The 18,028-nt window shown below is 42.1% G+C and overlaps 1 long non-coding RNA gene across 1 annotated transcript in view; it reads right to left on the minus strand.

Moving 5' to 3' along the window:
* Positions 1 to 18,028, minus strand: part of LOC134492206 (uncharacterized) — a 313,653-nt gene that overhangs the window by 270,780 nt on the left and 24,845 nt on the right. The gene's annotated exons all lie outside the window — the stretch shown is intronic.

The following is an 18,028-nucleotide window of genomic DNA, read 5'->3' on the forward strand; positions in this document are numbered from 1 at the left end:
AAGTTAACCTTTCACGGCCAGGCAAAGATTTGTTTTATTTTTGCTGTACTCTGATGATTAATGCTTCTTGTCTGCACACAGGAAATTCAATTTGTACTTTGAAAAAGCCTGTTTACCTCTGCACTAGAGAATTCAGATGTGATTCTTACTGACACTAACATACAGCCTTGGCTGGAATTTGTGGTTCATTGAGTCCAGTCCATCAATCAGCTATAAATTCACCTGACAATAATGTAGTCCACCAATGCCCATATTTTACCAGCTTGACAACAATTATCTCATGGAGGCTGGCTGCTTCTGCTCTTTCCTGCCAAGAATTTTAGAAGGGCAATCCACTAGCCTGAGCCTTATTCATCTATCCATCATGTCTGTCTGTCTGTCTGTCTGTCTGTCCGTCTGTCTGTCTGTCTATCATCTCACACTGTTTGCATTTCAATGACTGAGCTGCCTTCTGGCCAGCAGATCTGGATAAACAACTGTAGAGCCAGTCCCACAGAGGGGAAAAGATGCCCCAGCACATTAAAATGAAATTCAACTCTCCAACAACACACATTCTGGAAACTGTATATTTGAATATGAAGAAGTCAAGGCGTGTCTCTCCAAAGTATGCTAACAAAAGACAGCTCTGGGATTGCCATGAACAATCTGCTTGTTACAAAACATTTGGTGTTGTTACTGTAGGTACTACCTGGGATGTGAAGTTGATTGTAGTTCAGCCCCTGAGGTCACAGAAGACGGAATGATTCTGCTTGATTCTACAACAAAGATCAAGGACCCCAAGAGTGGAGGGATGGAAGTCTCATGAGAGATTCCAGGTCAGAAGGGGCATGGTCAAAATTCTGGAATGAAAGATGCATTAGACCAGAGAAGGAGGTTGCCCTCACACCCCTGCCAAGATAAGCTGTGAGACATCCAAGAGACATACTGGATTATGATCATATGCCTAGTCAGCAGCCTGTTGTGTTACATGAATGCACTGTCTTCTTCAGATAACTGACTAAGCAAACTGATCTTCCTGTAGATACACAGGATACTATAAACCGCCCAGTGCCTATATCAGCACTTTAAGCACCTTACCCCGTAGGACTTGCTTCTGATTAAGCATGCTTAAAATGGTTCTGCATGGCCATGTTTATACATAAAGCTTATATTCCTCTTAGCTCATATGTGACTCTGGCCAAAGAGAATGAATAATAATAATAACAACAACGACAACGACAACGACAACGACAACGACAACGACAAAAAAGTCTGGATGGTGGACACTGCAATACCTGGAGACAGAAGCATAGAAGAGAAAGAACTGGAGAAAATCACAAAATAAAAAGACCTGTAAATAGAAGTAGGACGACTGTGGCAAAAGAAAACAAATATAGTACCAATAGTAATAGGCGCCTTGGGTGCAATTCCAAAACATCTGGAACACCACTTGAACACCATCGGCATTGATAAATCACCAACTGCATCAATTTCAAAAGGCAGCTTTACCTGGAACAGCTTACATCCTGCAACGATACCTTCAATATTATTAAACAACAACAACATCTGCCAATCCCAGGTCCTTGGGAAGGACTCAATAGGTGGATAAAAATGCCAAAGCCAGTCTAAACATATGGCTGACTGTGCCATAATGGAGAAGGAGAAGGAGAAGGAGAAGGAGAAGGAGAAGGAGAAGGAGAAGGAGAAGGAGAAGGAGAAGGAGAAGGAGATTTTTAAATCCCATTTTTCATATGTATCAAGATGGCTAAGATGCCTAATACTCCTGCCTCCTATTTTCCGCATAGCAACCATGTGAGATGGGTTGGGCTGAGATAGAGTGACTTACCTGAAGTCACCCAGCTGGCTTTCATGCCTAAGGGAGGCCTAGAATCACAGTCTCCTGGTTTTTAGACCAGCACCTTCACCAAACTGGCTCTCAAAAAAATGAGAGAAAGGCATAAGATGGAGCATAATGTGATCATGTAGTGATCAAAACAAGAATCACCATAAGTCTCATGTATAAATAAAGACCTTAAGATGATGCAGCAGCTTTTTATCGCAGAGTTAAAGAATGCTATTTGTGACTGTAGATAACAAATTCACAGCTGGGTGGAATACTTTTCCTTGCTTGTAAATATATATTTACAACAGTGTGAAAAGGATGAGTCTTTTTTTTCTTTCTCCAATAATACTAGAAGGAGCCAAATTAGATGTGACATTGGTGAGATGATACCTGGGTAATGCCGTGTAAGATTAGGAGAATGTCTTGACATCCAGCATTACTCAGAAATCATCTCACCAAGGAGTAATAGCTGTGGAATCTTACCCTCTAGATGTGACAACTATGAAAATCTACTCTCCAGACATGACATTATTAACCATTTGACTTCCCTGCAATGCAGATAGATGACCTGTGGAGGAAAGGGGAGGATTCTTCTTTCCACAGTTCCTCTGCGGCTTCCATCCCTACTGTTCAGCACACTCTGTACTGGTGGTTTGTGTGGGAGGAGTGAATCCAGTGGCACTGTAATGGTATGTGAGAAAGACCTTGAGAGACAGGACCAAGAATTGCTGCCCAGGGAATAGTCAGATAAGAGAAAGCATAGCCCACAGCTGGACAGTGGGAAGGGCAAGAAGTTCAGAAGGGACCCTCCCTAGTTTCTCGGGCTGTAAAGGTGATGTGGGGAGACAAGTACTTTCAGGCTTGCAAGATTCTGTCAATGTAGCTTCACAATAAACTAGAATTAGCTCATCTGGTCGTGTTTCCTGTCTGGTCTACCTAGTAAGGCTGACAGGAATTGACTCGTGATCGGCTGACCTAAAGGGAAAGTGGGATGTAGGTAGACATATATTCTGTGCTCCCTCTTTTCCCATCATTTATTTTATTTTTATTTTATTTTTACCTCTATTTATATTATTTATTACTGTATTTTATTCTGTGTATTTATGGTTATGGTTTTTAATCGATTGTTGTAAACCGCCCAGAGTCCCCCGACGGAAGGAGATGGGCGGGGATAAATTAGATAAATAAAATAAATAAATAAATAAAATTTACCTGTTCTTTGTCTGAGAGATTGCTAATCTTAGATCACTGTCTTCTGCCTGCCTTCCCAGACACACATGCATGGATCACACGCTTTCTGACTCTCTTCCTGGCAAGATGTACTTAGCTTACGTACCTACGTAAGCTTATGCAGTTACGTAGGTGCTAGGCTTTGCCTTTCCCAAAAGCACACTTCCTGAAATAAATCTCCTTCCTCTTATAGTTATAAACTTGCTTCATCACTGCTCAGGTCAGATTCCCACTCTCAGGAACATTTAGATACACACAAAAAACGCTTCTGTCTCCAACAATTTGTTCTCTAAAAAATTTTTTACCAAGTCAAACTTCACAGAGTCCCTCAGGGAAGCTAATTAGTTGATGGTGTTGTTGTTGTCATTTAGATGTATATTCTGCCTTTTGTCTAAGAGCAAAAGGTAGCTTGTATAAGGGTCTCCCTTCATTTTATCCCACAACAATAACTCTATGACAGCCTTTCTCAACCTTTTGACCCTGGAGGAACCCTTGAAATATTTTTCGTGCCTCAGGGAACCCCTGCACATTCAGGCTCAAATATAGGCCAGAAGTTACACAAGTATTGTATTCATTTCATGGGTAGGCCTATCTATATGCATGAACAGTGTTCTTAAACTGAAAATATGAAGGATGACGGTTACTTCTTTAATGTGAAATTGCCTGAATTTGAAATAATTTTTAAATAAATCATGATCTCCCTGGAAACCCCTAGTGACCTCTCATGAAACTGTAGGGTGCCACAGAACCCTGATTGAGAAACCCTATGAGGTAGGTAGACTGACTGACCCAAAGTCACCCAAGTGAGTATCCATGGCTGAGGGGACACTTCAACATGGGTCTCCCTGAGCTGGTTCAACACATTAACCACTACACCATAACGACACTTTCATCAGTCAATTGCTTCACGTCTGACAAAATCAAATCCTTCCTTGTGAAATATGCAATTAACATAGGAAATCCATTGCCAGCAAATGTAATTGAATGCCACACACTTTGGTGACCTTTGAAGAAGTAATTAGCATGACTTTTTTTAAATAGTTATGAGCCATTAAGACTGGAAGGAGGCAATAATAACAAAGCGTGTCTGTATTTTTGCCAGAGAAAACTGCCTGGATGTGCCCATATAGTCATCAGTTGAGTTCAACTTGAAGAAGTCTGTACCATTAAAGCTAAAAGGAGACATCAAGTACACCTGAAATATGCTGCTATAGTACATTAGAAAGTTTGGGGTTGCATTACTTTTTGTCCTATGTTAAAAAAACAGCTGGGACACTACAAGAAAGGAGGAAAGGGGTGTAAAGACAGGAGACAGGAACTGAATGCAGTGGAAATTATCTTACTTCAGTCATTCAAAGTGGTATTTGCTCATTACTGCATACTTATTAGAATTTTAATAATTCCAACTGGCTTTCTAATAAATAAGCAGTACTTATTAGAAAGTATTTTAATATGAGTCCTATTTAAGCAGGTCTCAGCTAGTATAACATTTCCTCTTTGGCTGAGAATTAAGTAGATCCTCCCATCTCCCTTTTTACTAAAAGAAACACACCTAATTATGAACACCTTGGGGGGAACATACTCCGGAACAGAACTCTTGTTAAAAATGCATACTTATTTACTCCTTATATAAGTGTATTCAGAAGCTAACCACTAGGTATCCCTTCTGGAGCAGACAGAGGTAAATAGGTCAGCATCCCAGAACCAGCTATAGTTAAGTCACTCTTTTAAATAAACAAGGTTGCAAATTACTAGCCCAATCACCCCATTCCCCCAAATGACCCCACTGAGCATCAAAAAGGAAGGTTAGAGCAGCAATCTGGCCATAATGAAAGGTTTCCTTCCTGTGGGGCAGTGCCGTAAAGGGAGGTGTGCCAAAATCTGTAAGATGGCGGGTGTGGCGACTCTGATGCATTATATTTGCCTTCTAAACCAAACAGTGACCAGCAAGTACAGCATGAACTACTAGTAGGCAGCCATCTGTCTGTTAAGGACAAATTTAGGATGATATTAGAAGGTACAGCTGTGGTCCCCTACAAATTGCCACCAGCCATACTACCAATAATATCAACAGTGATGAAGGATGACATCACTGACCACATAGAGTGTGGGACGTCATGATCACTCTTCTGACAAAGCTCCAATGAGGTCAGAAATAATTTGTAAGAAGTAATTTGGATAATTTGCAATAGCTGTACAAGCATTTCTGACTCTCTGTTGCTTAACTATTAGAAACCGTTTTAAAAAATCCCGTCCCACCTAGATGATGTTGTTGAAGGAGAATGTTTCTGGGGAAAGCAGAAGTGGATTTTAGTGTCAAAGGACTTGTGAGCATGGTTCAGGTACCAATCACAAATTCCTAAGCTTTGACATCAGGACTCAAAACAATTTGACATCAGGATTCAAAACAAGAACAAAGTAATACCAGAGCATTTCAGCCCCCTAGGATGCTCTGTTGCAGACCTCGAAGTGACTATTTTGGAAAAAGAAGACTTAAACAGCACCATGGAGGGAGAGATTGCTGAACTGACATACATCAGAAAGTTTTGTGCAATCTCAAAAGGTTTCAACAAACACAATGAATTTTTAACACATTACAAATCTTAATTGTTAATTAAAAATTAATCTGACACATTACCTGCATTTACATAATCAACCTGTTTCCCCTCTCTTGCCTCATCCCAGTTTAAATCCTACCTCAGTGTTGTCACCAGCCCTGGATTAACCATTAACCAGAATAAGCACATACTTAGGGCACCAAGGAAAGGGGGCATCATAGAATGTGTCCCCCTAGCTATCATGCCCTTAACTCTTCCACTGCCACACTGGACTTTTAGTTTTTAGCACTTTTTTGAGTCTTGTCAGTTAAGCAATGGAGGGGCCAAGGGGCACCATTGCTGGATTGTGCTTTGGGCATCAGTTGGCCTTAATCTAGCCCAGTAGCCACTCTACGCATCTGATAAAGTGAGCTGCAGTTTATGAAAGCTTATGCTCTTTAATAGAATTTGTTAGTCAGAAAAGGTGCTACACAGCTCCTGAGCTGAACAAGTACTGTACATATAGTCCTCACTTAACGACTGCCCTGTTTAGCCACCATTCAAAGTTACGACGGTGCTAAAAAGGAATTTTACAACTGGTCCTTGCATTTACAACCATTGCAGTGTCCCTGCGGTCACATGATCAAGATTCCAAAGCTTTAAAATTGACAGGCCTTTACAGCTGTCACAGCGTCCCCTGATCACCATTTGTACACTTCACAGTTAGCTTCTGACAAGCAGAGTCAACAGAGACTCTGCAAGCAATGTTTACCTGACATCTCACTTAATAACCGTGTTGCTTAGTGATGGAGTTGTCGGTCCCAATTGTGGTTGTTAAGCAAGGACTACCTGTATTCAGAAGATCCTTTCCCTTAATTTTTAGACTGTGTCTACAGGCTTGAGCTATTCCAAGCTAATCTTGATGCTTCTTAAATTCTAGTCAAACACAAACAGAAAACTGAAATCTGTCCTATTTTTAACGACACAAAGATGAAGCTGAGCAAACATTTGGCAGACAACTTATCTGCACAGGCTGAAAAACTGTTCTCTTTTATTTGTTTCTGACTTTTTAGGCACAGAGCCCGTTTCTGGAGGTAAACTCAGAAACCAGAGAAACTCCCAGTAAAAAACATAAAAATGATCCTTAAAAAACATAAAGCACATAAATATAATTCGTATTTTAGGCATCATAGTTAAGCTGGGGGCTTGGAATTTTCTATCTACTGAATTTGTTTCAGTGTAATTAAACCTCAGTTTTTCCTTAAGTCAGTTATACCAAATATTCTTACTGGTGATCTGGTTTCCTAACAAACTATCAGATATTTGGAATGAATAAATCCTTCTTCCTCAGAGCCTCTCAGGCATGCCAGTATTCCAGAATGAGAGTCACTAAACATTTTGTGAGTAATATTAAGTAATATTTCTTTGTCATATGAGTGACAAAGTCCTATCTGTCCACAACAGGAGTTACAGGAAACATTATTTAGCCTACTAGAAATGTTATGTGACTCATTCCAAGGTTCAAATATCATCTCTCTTCCACCTGTCCAAAGGCAGGAATCTTCTTCTAGAATGTTCGAGGACTATTCACAATAATTCCTATATTATAGGACCCAAGAAGCATTGCAATGCCATGGCAATTGCTGATAAAGGTAAAGAGAACTCTGCCCACTGTTGGCCCATAACAGCCATTTCTTCCCTCCATTCACCCCACCTCACTTCACGTGTCATCAGCTTCCTTTAGCAGTAATAGCACAGTAAATTTTCTGTGGAGGAAGTGAGTAAAACATCCCTTAATGACTTAGTTGGCCACTCCAACTAAGGATATTTATGGGTAAAAAGGAAAACAGCAGGTTCACTGTGACAGGTTGTGGCTTGACTATCTAGGGATGGATGGATTTCTAACAACTATATTCATTTTGGAATATATATCTCTATTACACACACACACACAGATGATAGAGATGGAGATGGAGATATATGATGGAGGTTGTTAAGATGCTGGACTAGGAGTGAGAAGACCCAGATTCTTCTTCCCTTACTTATGGGAACCCCAGCAGTGAGACAGGACTCTTAATGTAATAAAGGCTTTGCCTCAAATTCTCCACTGAAGAGGATGACATGACATAGGGGAGTTGTCACCCTCTTAGAAAGGCAGGAAGATATACCATTAAGTCTTGCTGCTCAAGGGATGAATTGAATCAACCTGGGAAATTGAGAAGGTGGGGGGACACAGCACGGACCTCTGAAGTAGAGCCCTCCAGATGCATTCCAGGTCAAACTCCCTTTCTAGCCATGCCAGCTATCCTGGTCTGAGTGAGGCTAATGAATTCTTGATTCCTGATTATTTATGCTAGAGTTCTCCCAATTTTGCTATGACTCAGCCTTACACACCCTGCCTTGACATGCCTTCTATATATGTTGACATCTATTTCTCCCCCACCCTGACTTCAACCCAGTCATCTGGGCAGCCACTTCCACTGTGTGTGGAGGCATCTAATTAAGCATAATCTGGCTTCCTAACCAAGGTTCATTAAAGAAGCAGCAGCTCTAAAAATAGCAAAGCTATCAATTTCAAACAGGAGCTGCTGACTTCAAGAGGCAGTCAACGCCCTCCCCCAGCCAGCAATTCCTAGCCTTTTCATAACACCACCTAACAGTTGAATCAACATCTGTGGAAGGAGATCCTTGTGACCTCCAGGAAATTATAGTCACAACTCGCCCTCCAGAAGTTTGCAAACAATCAGCCGTACTGAGCACTAATAGAGAGGAATAACAGAATTGTAGTCCAAAGCATCTGATGGGCATATACTTCCTCTATAAGATCATTACTTTCTTATGCCATTTACAGAGTAGAGATTGTCTGACCGTTTTTCAGGAAACAGTGGAGGTTGGTGATTCAGATTCTCCCATCACTGACAAGCCATCATTCTGGAGTGTTGGCTTTTGGTGGTGCTGAAGGACCATACAGCTGGGGAAGTGTGTCAGGTCACCTTTTACTTTTCTGCATTCTCCAGGTCTGAATCGTCCTGCGAGTCATCACAATACCTTTGCCTCACTCACAGCATAAAGGTAAAGGTAAAGGTTTCCCTTGACGTAAAGTCCAGTCGAATCCGACTCTAGGGGGCGGTGCTCATCTCCGTTTCTAAGCCATGGAGCCGGCGTTGTCATAGACACTTCCGGGTCATGTGGCCAGCATGACGACACGGAACGCCATTACCTTCCCGCCGAAGCGGTACCTATTGATCTACTCACATTTGCATGTTTTCGAACTGCTAGGTGAGCAGGAGCTGGGACGAGCAACGGGAGCTCACCCCGCCGCGCGGTTTCGAACCGCCGACCTTCCGATCAACAGCTCAGCGGTTTAACCCGCAGCGCCACCGCGTCCCACAGCATAATTCTTCTGAAATTAGTAGAACTCTTCTGCTGCCTAACTAGCTAACCAGTTGGTTCCAGGTCCAGAAAACCTGCAGCTTAATACAGCAGTAATACAATCTGATATCTCTTGCACCTGAATCAGATGATTCAGGAATACCTGGAAAAGTTGCCTGGTGGGAGGGAACAGGATAGGATTCAAGATGTTGGAGATTCACTATTGCTTTAATAATTCTTTAGATGCCGAGAGAGCGATTGGCATAGTAATTTGTCTCTGAATATGTATATGGTTGCTCTATAGACGTAGTAGTCAGATCAATAATAATGAAAGAGTTACAGTTAGTCTTAGGCTCCCTCTCAACAATTAATACAGAACATCCCATAAGGAATCCTCTGAAAGATACCTTGGATGAGGATTAAATGTCTTCCAATGAGATGATCTTCTGAAAACAAGATCATCTCCTGAACATGTATATCCTTGTGCTCACCTGATGCCATACAAGTCTGTTTCAACCACTTGGAGCTGCCAGTGACAAGGCACAATGCATTTTTTCCCCTTCTTGGTGGATATGCTTTAAAAAGAAAATGATGGAAGAAACTGTAGGAATATTAGAAATGGAGATGTAAGTTGAATGCTACCTGAAATTCTGTGCATGGGGCAGGGCAGTAAGAAAAAAAAACTGTCTGGAAATGTATCCTGTTTCACCTCTGCTGAAAATGGTTCGGTTACCTGGATGGCCCGTAGAATGACAAACGAAAAAGAAGAGGACTCAGGCCCTTCCGCTGACAGTGATCCCTTTGACCACTTATGTAGGTCTGAATCCAAACAGTCAGATCATGAAACTTTTTCTCTAACATGTAACCTAATTTAGCCAGAAAGTAGTTTATATCACTATTACTTCTATCGGAGAGGACAATTTTCTGCAGAAGGGGCTGCAGGGGGTCAGTAAAATCACAGTGGCAGTTGTACTTACACAATCAAATCATCACCCTTTTTTTAATGAATGTCATTCAATCAGCATATATAAAAAGGACAGGGTGTCAATCATACAGTCACGGAATGACTCAAACAAGGTGTTTGAGGCCACCTGCAACCTGCGGGTTGCCCACTCCTTGACTTATATTGTGTAACTATCATCCACAAGAAACAATTCTGATTCTTCTGCCATTTCCTGCCGGACGGACAAATAAATCAGTGGCCGTTAGACGTTGGGGCTCTCATTCCAACTCACCATGTGTATCTATTGCCCTCTCCTGGAGAATTTAATTCCACCAACAATATGCATGCATGAACCGAAAAAGTCTTAAGGGCTGTGTTCAGAGAGACAACTGAATGAATCAGCTGCTACAGCAGCGGAAATCTTTCATTCTGGCTCCCACAGTGCCCAATCACCATGTCCGAGTCAAACCTGGGATGGATAAAAATATAATAATAGCAGCAGCAGCAGTAGTAATAATCACCACCACCACCACCACCACCACCACCTTAAACTGCTTCCCAGACCCTGCAAAGGGACTTTATCAATTGACTTTTTGGGAGAAGGGAAAATCAAGAACAAAATCTGCACTGCTGGTGGCACAATCAGGACTGACAACCCCACTTAGGCCCTGTAAAACAACAATAACGGTGTGACTTCCAGGGAAGCAGTGGCAAACTGAAGATGGCTCTGTTTCTGGGAGTTGAAGTCCACACATCTTAAAGAAGCTGAGATTGAGAAACATGGTTCTAAATGACACATGAACCGTTTTGGAGCCATTTAAGTGTTCAGTTTCAGTCAACCAGTAGCAAGGTTCAGCCACTAGCTGGTACAGTGGTTATAGCATTTAACTGTGTCCTGTGTTTTGTATTTTTTTTCCTTTTCCCCCCTTGGCAGAATTTCCCCCCTTGCCGAGGGGAGAGTGCAGAGGGGAGAGATTACTTGAACAAGCCATCTCTTCCTAAACTGCTTTTCTTCACAGCGCCTCCCTAAAAGGTGGGAACCGCAGATTAACAAGATCAGCTCTGTGAGCTTAATTAATTAATTAGCACCCTCTGCTGGCTTGCCCTGCTATCTGAAATTGGCAAGATTCACCCTAAAGCAGGGTTTCTCAACCAGGGCTCAGTGGCTCCCTAGGGTTCCGCGAGAGGTCACTAGGGGTTCCCTGGGAGATCACAATTTATTTAAAAAATTATTTCAAATTCGGGAAATTTCACATTAAAGAGGAAAGTTTCATTATTTTCAGTTTAAGAACACGGTCAATGCACATAGACTGGCCTACCCATGAAACGAATATAATAATTTTGTACCTTCTGGCCTATATTTAAGCCTGAATGTGCAGGGGTTCCCCGGGGCCTGAAAAATATTTCAAGGGTTCCTCCAGGGTCAAAAGTTGAGAAAGGCTGCCCTAAAGGCTTGCACGGGAAGCAAACAGCCAGCACTAAGGCATTCATTTCAACATATATTCCCCATCGTGTGCCTGCTTAGCTCTTTGTCTCAAATGGATGTAAATGCAAACATTAATTTCCCCTTGCTAGTTATCCCAGAACCAAGGTGAGGATTCCAAAGGGCAGGCGAGTGGGGGAAAAGGGCTATAAGATTTACCCCTTTTTCCCAGCTTCCTCATGAGTTGTGTTAACCATCTGGGCTCACCCAGCTGTTTGGGGTGGTATCCTTCTGATCCTGTAAGTATGTTCAGGGTCGATTTCTTAATAAGCCCTTTTCAAGATTGATTACCATCCTGGCATCTCCCTTAGTGGGGCTGTGGTGGCTCAGTGGTTAAGATGCTGAGTCAGAGGACCATTAAGGTCAGCAGCTCAGCAGTTCAAAACCCGAGAGCGTGAGCCACGTGACAGAGTGAGCTCCCATCAACTTGTCCCAGCTCCTGCTAACCTAGCAGTTTGAAAGCATGCAAATGCAAGTAGATGAATAGGTACCACTTCGGTGGGAAAATAACAGGGACATGAAAGGAGCCCCCTCGGGCATCCCCTGGGCAACGGTGACATCACCAGCAAATCCTTTCAATACAGAAACACCTTGATAGGTGCTTCTGACACGAAAAAAAATCTCCCTTAGTGTTCTCGTTCTTGGTATCTGTCCTGCAAACTCTAAATTAAGCATCCGGCACACAGATTAATGGCAACAAAGTGGGACCAGGAAGATGCAAGTTGAGGTCCCCATTCAGCCATGGAAGCTCGCTGGGTGATTTTGTATCCGTTGCTACCTCTCTGCCCAACATTCTTTAGGGACAAAACTGAAGAAGAGAGTATGCTATACATCATCTTGGAGAAAAAAGAAAAATATTAAATAACTAAGAGAGCAAAATCTGTAATGTCAACATGTTGCCTTTCATAAAATAAAGCCATTGTCTCACACAGGTGCCTTTGGGGGTAGGAGTGGGAGTGTTATCACAGGCTGAAAACTGTACAGTTATATCAGCCTTAGCCAATCTTGCGCCCTCCATATTTGTTGACTTCAGCTCCTCTAATTCCCAGCCCTCTCATCGAAATCATATGGACCAGGCCAAAAGACCAGCTCCTTCAAGCTCCTTCTTTCCCTGAACTTCATTTATTTGTTGGTCACTATAAAAGTACAATTTAACTTAAATTAGTGCCCAAGCTTGATTTTATTTTCCCCCTTTTTGGTGTGACATGCTTTTATCAGTGGCATCTCCACAGTAAACCAGGATGATGGTGAGACAATGCAGATGTGGCAACAGTATCATGCATGGCCTTGAGTAAGAAGAAAAGGCCATGTATGAAGCAGTGGATGGAAAGGGTGCAAACAAGGATGGTTTTCAAGGACAGAAAGGTGGGGCAGGTGTAGTGAATGATGTTGGAGTGGAAGTTTAATTCCCATCCCTTCCCTTTCTAATTCATTTAGCTTACTGTTTCTTACCCCTTTTCTACACTCTGCATAACACCGCTTGCTTCAGAAGGGAATAAGCAATGAGGTAAAGGGTGTGTCTATGTGTAATACGCATGTAATGGATTGTGATCTTGTTCTCTTTTTATCTGTTCACCACCCAGAGTGCCTGGGTAGATGGGTAGCCATAGAAATATGTTAAATAAATAAATGTGTGACACATTTAAAAAAAAAATTGGGCAGGGAATGACCTTTTAAGAAATATGTTGGTTATTGTCAAGTGCGCTGAGAGTCCTTTTAGCTGAAGAACGGGATACAAATGTTATTCCAAGTTAGTTAAAAGAAACCATTTGCTCTATTATTCATCCAGCTAGATTCTTCTATGGCTTAGAGTAATGTTTTGTATGAATGACAGGGATTTAAATACCTGTAACTGAAGTCATAATGGGGGTTCTTGGGATCATCTCGACCTTTGACCCTTTTAATAGCAATGCCTTTAATTATGACCTCATATTAGGCTCACCAGCTCAGATTTTGTTATGATCTGGAATCGGATAGATTAGCAGTTAGGGAAAACTCTTGATCCTCTCTTCAATTATGAAAGGAAAACAAGAAGGTGTCACATTCCAGCACTAGCAGAGGCTGTTTAGACCTGCATTGACCCATCCATCTCCAGGGAGTTCCCTCCTCTTGAAGTTTCTTCTGCAGATGGTAGAGGTTGCTGTCCTTTGATACATGTTCCAGCACATAAAACTTATAGCCTGCAGGGCCTCCAACGTCTTCTGGGCTTGTCTGCCAAACACATGGATTATGCTGATGCTGATGTGATTGGAAGGGGGAACTCTACCATCAAATTCTGTAACTGTACCATCAGTCTCATTCCTGAGGCCCAGACTACCCAGTGTCAAATGTAGAATTGGTCTGCCTAAAGGAATGTATCAATGAGAACCTACAGAAAGGCTATGTCTGCCTATCCTCCTTCCCTGCTGTTTTCTATATGTTTTCTGCTAAGAAGGACAGCTCCCTATGGGTAGTCCATAATTATTGGCCCCTCTACTCTGCAACCATTTGGGATTGCTACCGTCTTGCCCTCAGAAGAAAAGTATACATTTTTAACAAATTGGATCTCAGAGGAGCCTGCAATCCAGTTTGAATGAAAGAGGGGCGGGAATATTTAACTGCCTTTGGTTTTCCCCCATTAGGGGGAATTTGACTATATGGAGATGCTATTCAAATTGGCATGCAACACCTTGATTTTTATGTGATTCGTGGGTCATGTGCTTGTGAATTTCAGGACGATTTTTAAACTGTGTATTTGGGCAATGTGCTTATTTACTCTGAGAACTGTACTTCCCACACTGAACCATCTGGGCCGTTCTCCAGCAACTACTGCCTCTAAGCTAGGGTAGAATATTGTGCCATTGATCTACCTTTACTAGAGCTACATAGGGCTACCTTATTATTTCCTCAAAAGGATTTCAGATGCTAAAGGAGAATCTGCTCATTTTCAGGGGCTTTGCCCATTTTTACAGGTAGTCCTCGCTTAACAACCATTTGTTCAGTGATGGTTCTGCGTTACAACAGTGCTGAAAAAACTGACTTAGTACCAGTCCTCACACGTACGACTGTCACAGCATCCCCACAGGATCACATGATCACAATTTGGGCACTTGGCAACCAGTTCACATGTATGACCATTGCAGTATCCCATGATCACATGATCACCATTTTCAACCGTCCCAGCCAGCTTCTGGCAAGCAAAATCAGTGGGGAACCTCATGATTTGCTTAACAACCGCTGCAAAAAAAGGTTGTAAAATTTATTCAGATTTGCTTAATGACCACTTTGCTTAGCAACCGAAATTCCAGTCCCAATTGTGATTGTTAAGCAAGGACTACCTGTATCATAATTTTTTGCCCTAATTCTGCTGCATTAACCACACCCTTGACCCATCTTACAAAGGATGGAGTTTGCTTTTTTTTTTGGTGGGATTCTGATGCTCAGTAAGCCCATTCTATAGGCATTCACTTCTTAGGCCATCTTCGATCATCCAAATGTCAGCCTCCCCTTGTTATACTGTATAGGCTGATGCTTCTGGTTTTGCCTCAGGGGCTGTCCTTTTCCAATCCACTCCAGAGTTTGAGGGCGCCCTCCTTCCCAGTGGATTCCTTTCCAGGCATTCCTTTTCCAGAAGAACAGAACCACAATGTTTTTTCACTGAGAGCTTTGAGGTTTCCAAGAAGCTCTTCAGCACTGGCGCCATTTAGCCAAATGCCTGGAACTCTATCACGGTCCAAACTGAGCACAAGCATCTGGAACGCTTACAAACTTCTTACAATCTCATAGTGCCAGGTCAGATAATTCATTTCTCATTTTAACCTGTATATCTTTGCATTCCTAACAAGCAGGCAGAGGCTTTATCATGTATATAAGAATATTCATCACCCTACAACCCTCCCCCCATCTCAATTTGGTGCCCAGAAAATTTTGCTTTCCCACCCATAGGATACTGTGCCAGTTCTGAGACTCTGGGGGCAAAGGGTTCGACTTTCCTTGCCTGGTTAAATCTATATTCAGTAAAAACAGGACTTATGCACATGCTCAGAAGGATAACCGAGGGTGGGGGTCTTGTCTTCTCCCTCCTCCATTTCTCAGGAACAGGGAAAACTGCATCCTGGAACTGCATCATAGACCAGTTCTATGTTCTCTTTCCTTTTGCAGATCAACTCTAACAGCCAACATTTTGAGGTATGTGAAATGAGCTACTTCCTATGTGACTCAGTGCCTTGCTTTAGAGCAGATAACATAAGGGCATATTTTCCTTCATTTTCAAAACTGACCTCCTTTTGTAACTGCGAAGAACCCAGATGCAATTTTTGTTTTTTCTAAAATGGCTCATTTCATTCCCTGGCTTTTATTCTACTCCCGAAAGGGTTTCCCTGTTTATTCAACCATTTTTTTCTGAAACTACTGTTTATCCAATCATCTCATTTCTAGTTTTCACAGCATGTTTTTGGAAAGCTTGGTTTCAACTATTGGATGACAAGCCCCACCTGTCTTCTGCCATTTCTGGTTGGAGAAATGGAGGGGACAAAGGCCACTTTGGAGGAATACCTTTGTTGCTATGTAAATTACCAGCAGGACATTTGGCCTGATTTTTTCTAAACCTATAGTTGAGTTAACCCCTCAAGGAAGAAGAAAATAAGGAGGGAGGTGGTATAAGGGCTGAAGCCGGTGAAGCAGGACCCAGAGATTCTCAGGCCAGACAGAACCTTAATGTAAACATCAAGCAGATGTCTCTTAAGTCTGGAAAAGAACAACCCAAAGTCCATTGATTTGAAAAGACAGAAGGAAAGGGCTTAGAATTAGCCCCAGGCACACTGTGTGTGTGTGTTTGTGTTTTGGGGGTGGAAAGGATGTCCGACTTCATACAGGGCTGCCAATGAATTCAACTCTCCAGGCTTTCAGTCCTAAATTAAAGAACTTGCTTACATCAGACACAGCTAGATAAGTTGTTTTATTGCATAAAAGAAAGATGGGATGGAGAGAGAGAGAGAGAGAGAGATGATAGAGAGAGAGAGTTACAGACACACACACACACACACAGAGTTTAATTTCTATATTCTGCAGTAGGCAGGTCATCTGTGCATATATTCCATCTTTCTTTTATGCAATGAAACAATTTATCTAGCTGTGTCTGATGTAAGCAAGTTCTTTAATATAGGACTGAATGCCTGGAGAGTTGAATTAATTGCCAGCCTGGTATGAAGTCTTGTTGGCATTTTTTTTTCTGCTCTTGGCTACCATGGTAATTAAGTACTTCCTTAAGCATCGGCCCAGTGAAGAGGTCGAATTTAATTATCCTCAGTTTAGGTGTTAATAGTTGCATTGCCTGAGGGGAAGGCAGCTTACAGGACTTTTGTTTTAGTTTTTAGCCTTGCAGCTGAGTAAGCAGCTTGCTTTTCTCTGAGAGCGTCTGTGAATGCACAAGACTGTAAATATGTTTTTGTGCTTTCTGTAGATAAATTTATTTTTATAGAAATTCCTGGTGTGTGATTTTTCTGATCTCTCTGGGCCAAATGCTTTCCAGCACTCTGCAAGAAATCTGACATCCTTGCCACCCCCATCCCTATTTTGCTGAGTACTTTGAAGGCTTGGCTCCAGCCATCTATTGATACTGTAGCCAACTTCCCTCTTTAACACTCTGGTCCTCCCTCTTGCACACCTCATGTAGAACATACCCATTAATTTTCATATGTAAATAGAACAAACTTAAAGTGCCCGTGAGAATCTCATTCACTGCAAGGATTAGGGGAAGTTGTATATGTCTTGAATAGTCTTTTTTTCCTGGGTGTGAAGGAGCACTGATGAGAAAGCCAAATACTGCCAATGCCCCACATCCCTTGTATTACAGGCCAGGTCTGTTGTCAGCACCTGGCATCCTGGGACATTTTCCCAGGCTCAAGCATCCTGGCAGAGCTCATTACAATGGATGCATTGCATACTGCCCTCCACCAATGCCAGCTGCTACCCCAGCTTTGCCCAGATTTATGAGTATAGATACTGCATGAGCACAAGGAACAAGCAGGAGATAAACTAGCGATAACACACTAGAATGGGTTGGAAGCCAAGTAGCCGCTTAACCGCCAACACTTTACTGTATCATCATAAATTAAGGCTGTGAAAGGCAGGCTAAAGTTAAGGCGAGCAGTAGAGCTTCTTACTGTAAGGGCTTAGGGCACTGGGCACCAAAGGGAGGTTAGAATTTCAGGCACAAACATCAGCTAACCCAAGCTGCTTCCCACCCAGTACCTGCAAATTATTTTGGCACTGACTATAATACTCCCCACTGGTATCAATGAGGAAAAAGTAGATCTACTAGTAGATTTCCTGGTGACTTGCAATAGATCAGTCCCTAACTGCTCTAATACAGGCTTCTTAACTCTTATAACAATTGCATTCGATGAAGATTAGTACTAATTCAGACCTAGGTAGGTCTTTGTGAAGGCAGATCTTCCCTGTATAGGCTCACAGGTTCAATTGGAAGGTTCAGGAAATACGGTGTGTGTGTGTGTGTGTGTGTGTAAATCTCATAAGATTGAAGTGTGACCCTTCCTAACTTATACCAAGATTCCTGGAGGAAGGAGATTAGAATTGGTGATGGGGCTGAGAGTGTAAATTCTGGCTTTTCAATCTCCCTATTAAATCAGCTTCATCCAATT

This window comes from Candoia aspera, chromosome 2 (assembly GCF_035149785.1).
Source record: "Candoia aspera isolate rCanAsp1 chromosome 2, rCanAsp1.hap2, whole genome shotgun sequence".
Lineage (NCBI taxonomy): Eukaryota > Metazoa > Chordata > Lepidosauria > Squamata > Boidae > Candoia > Candoia aspera.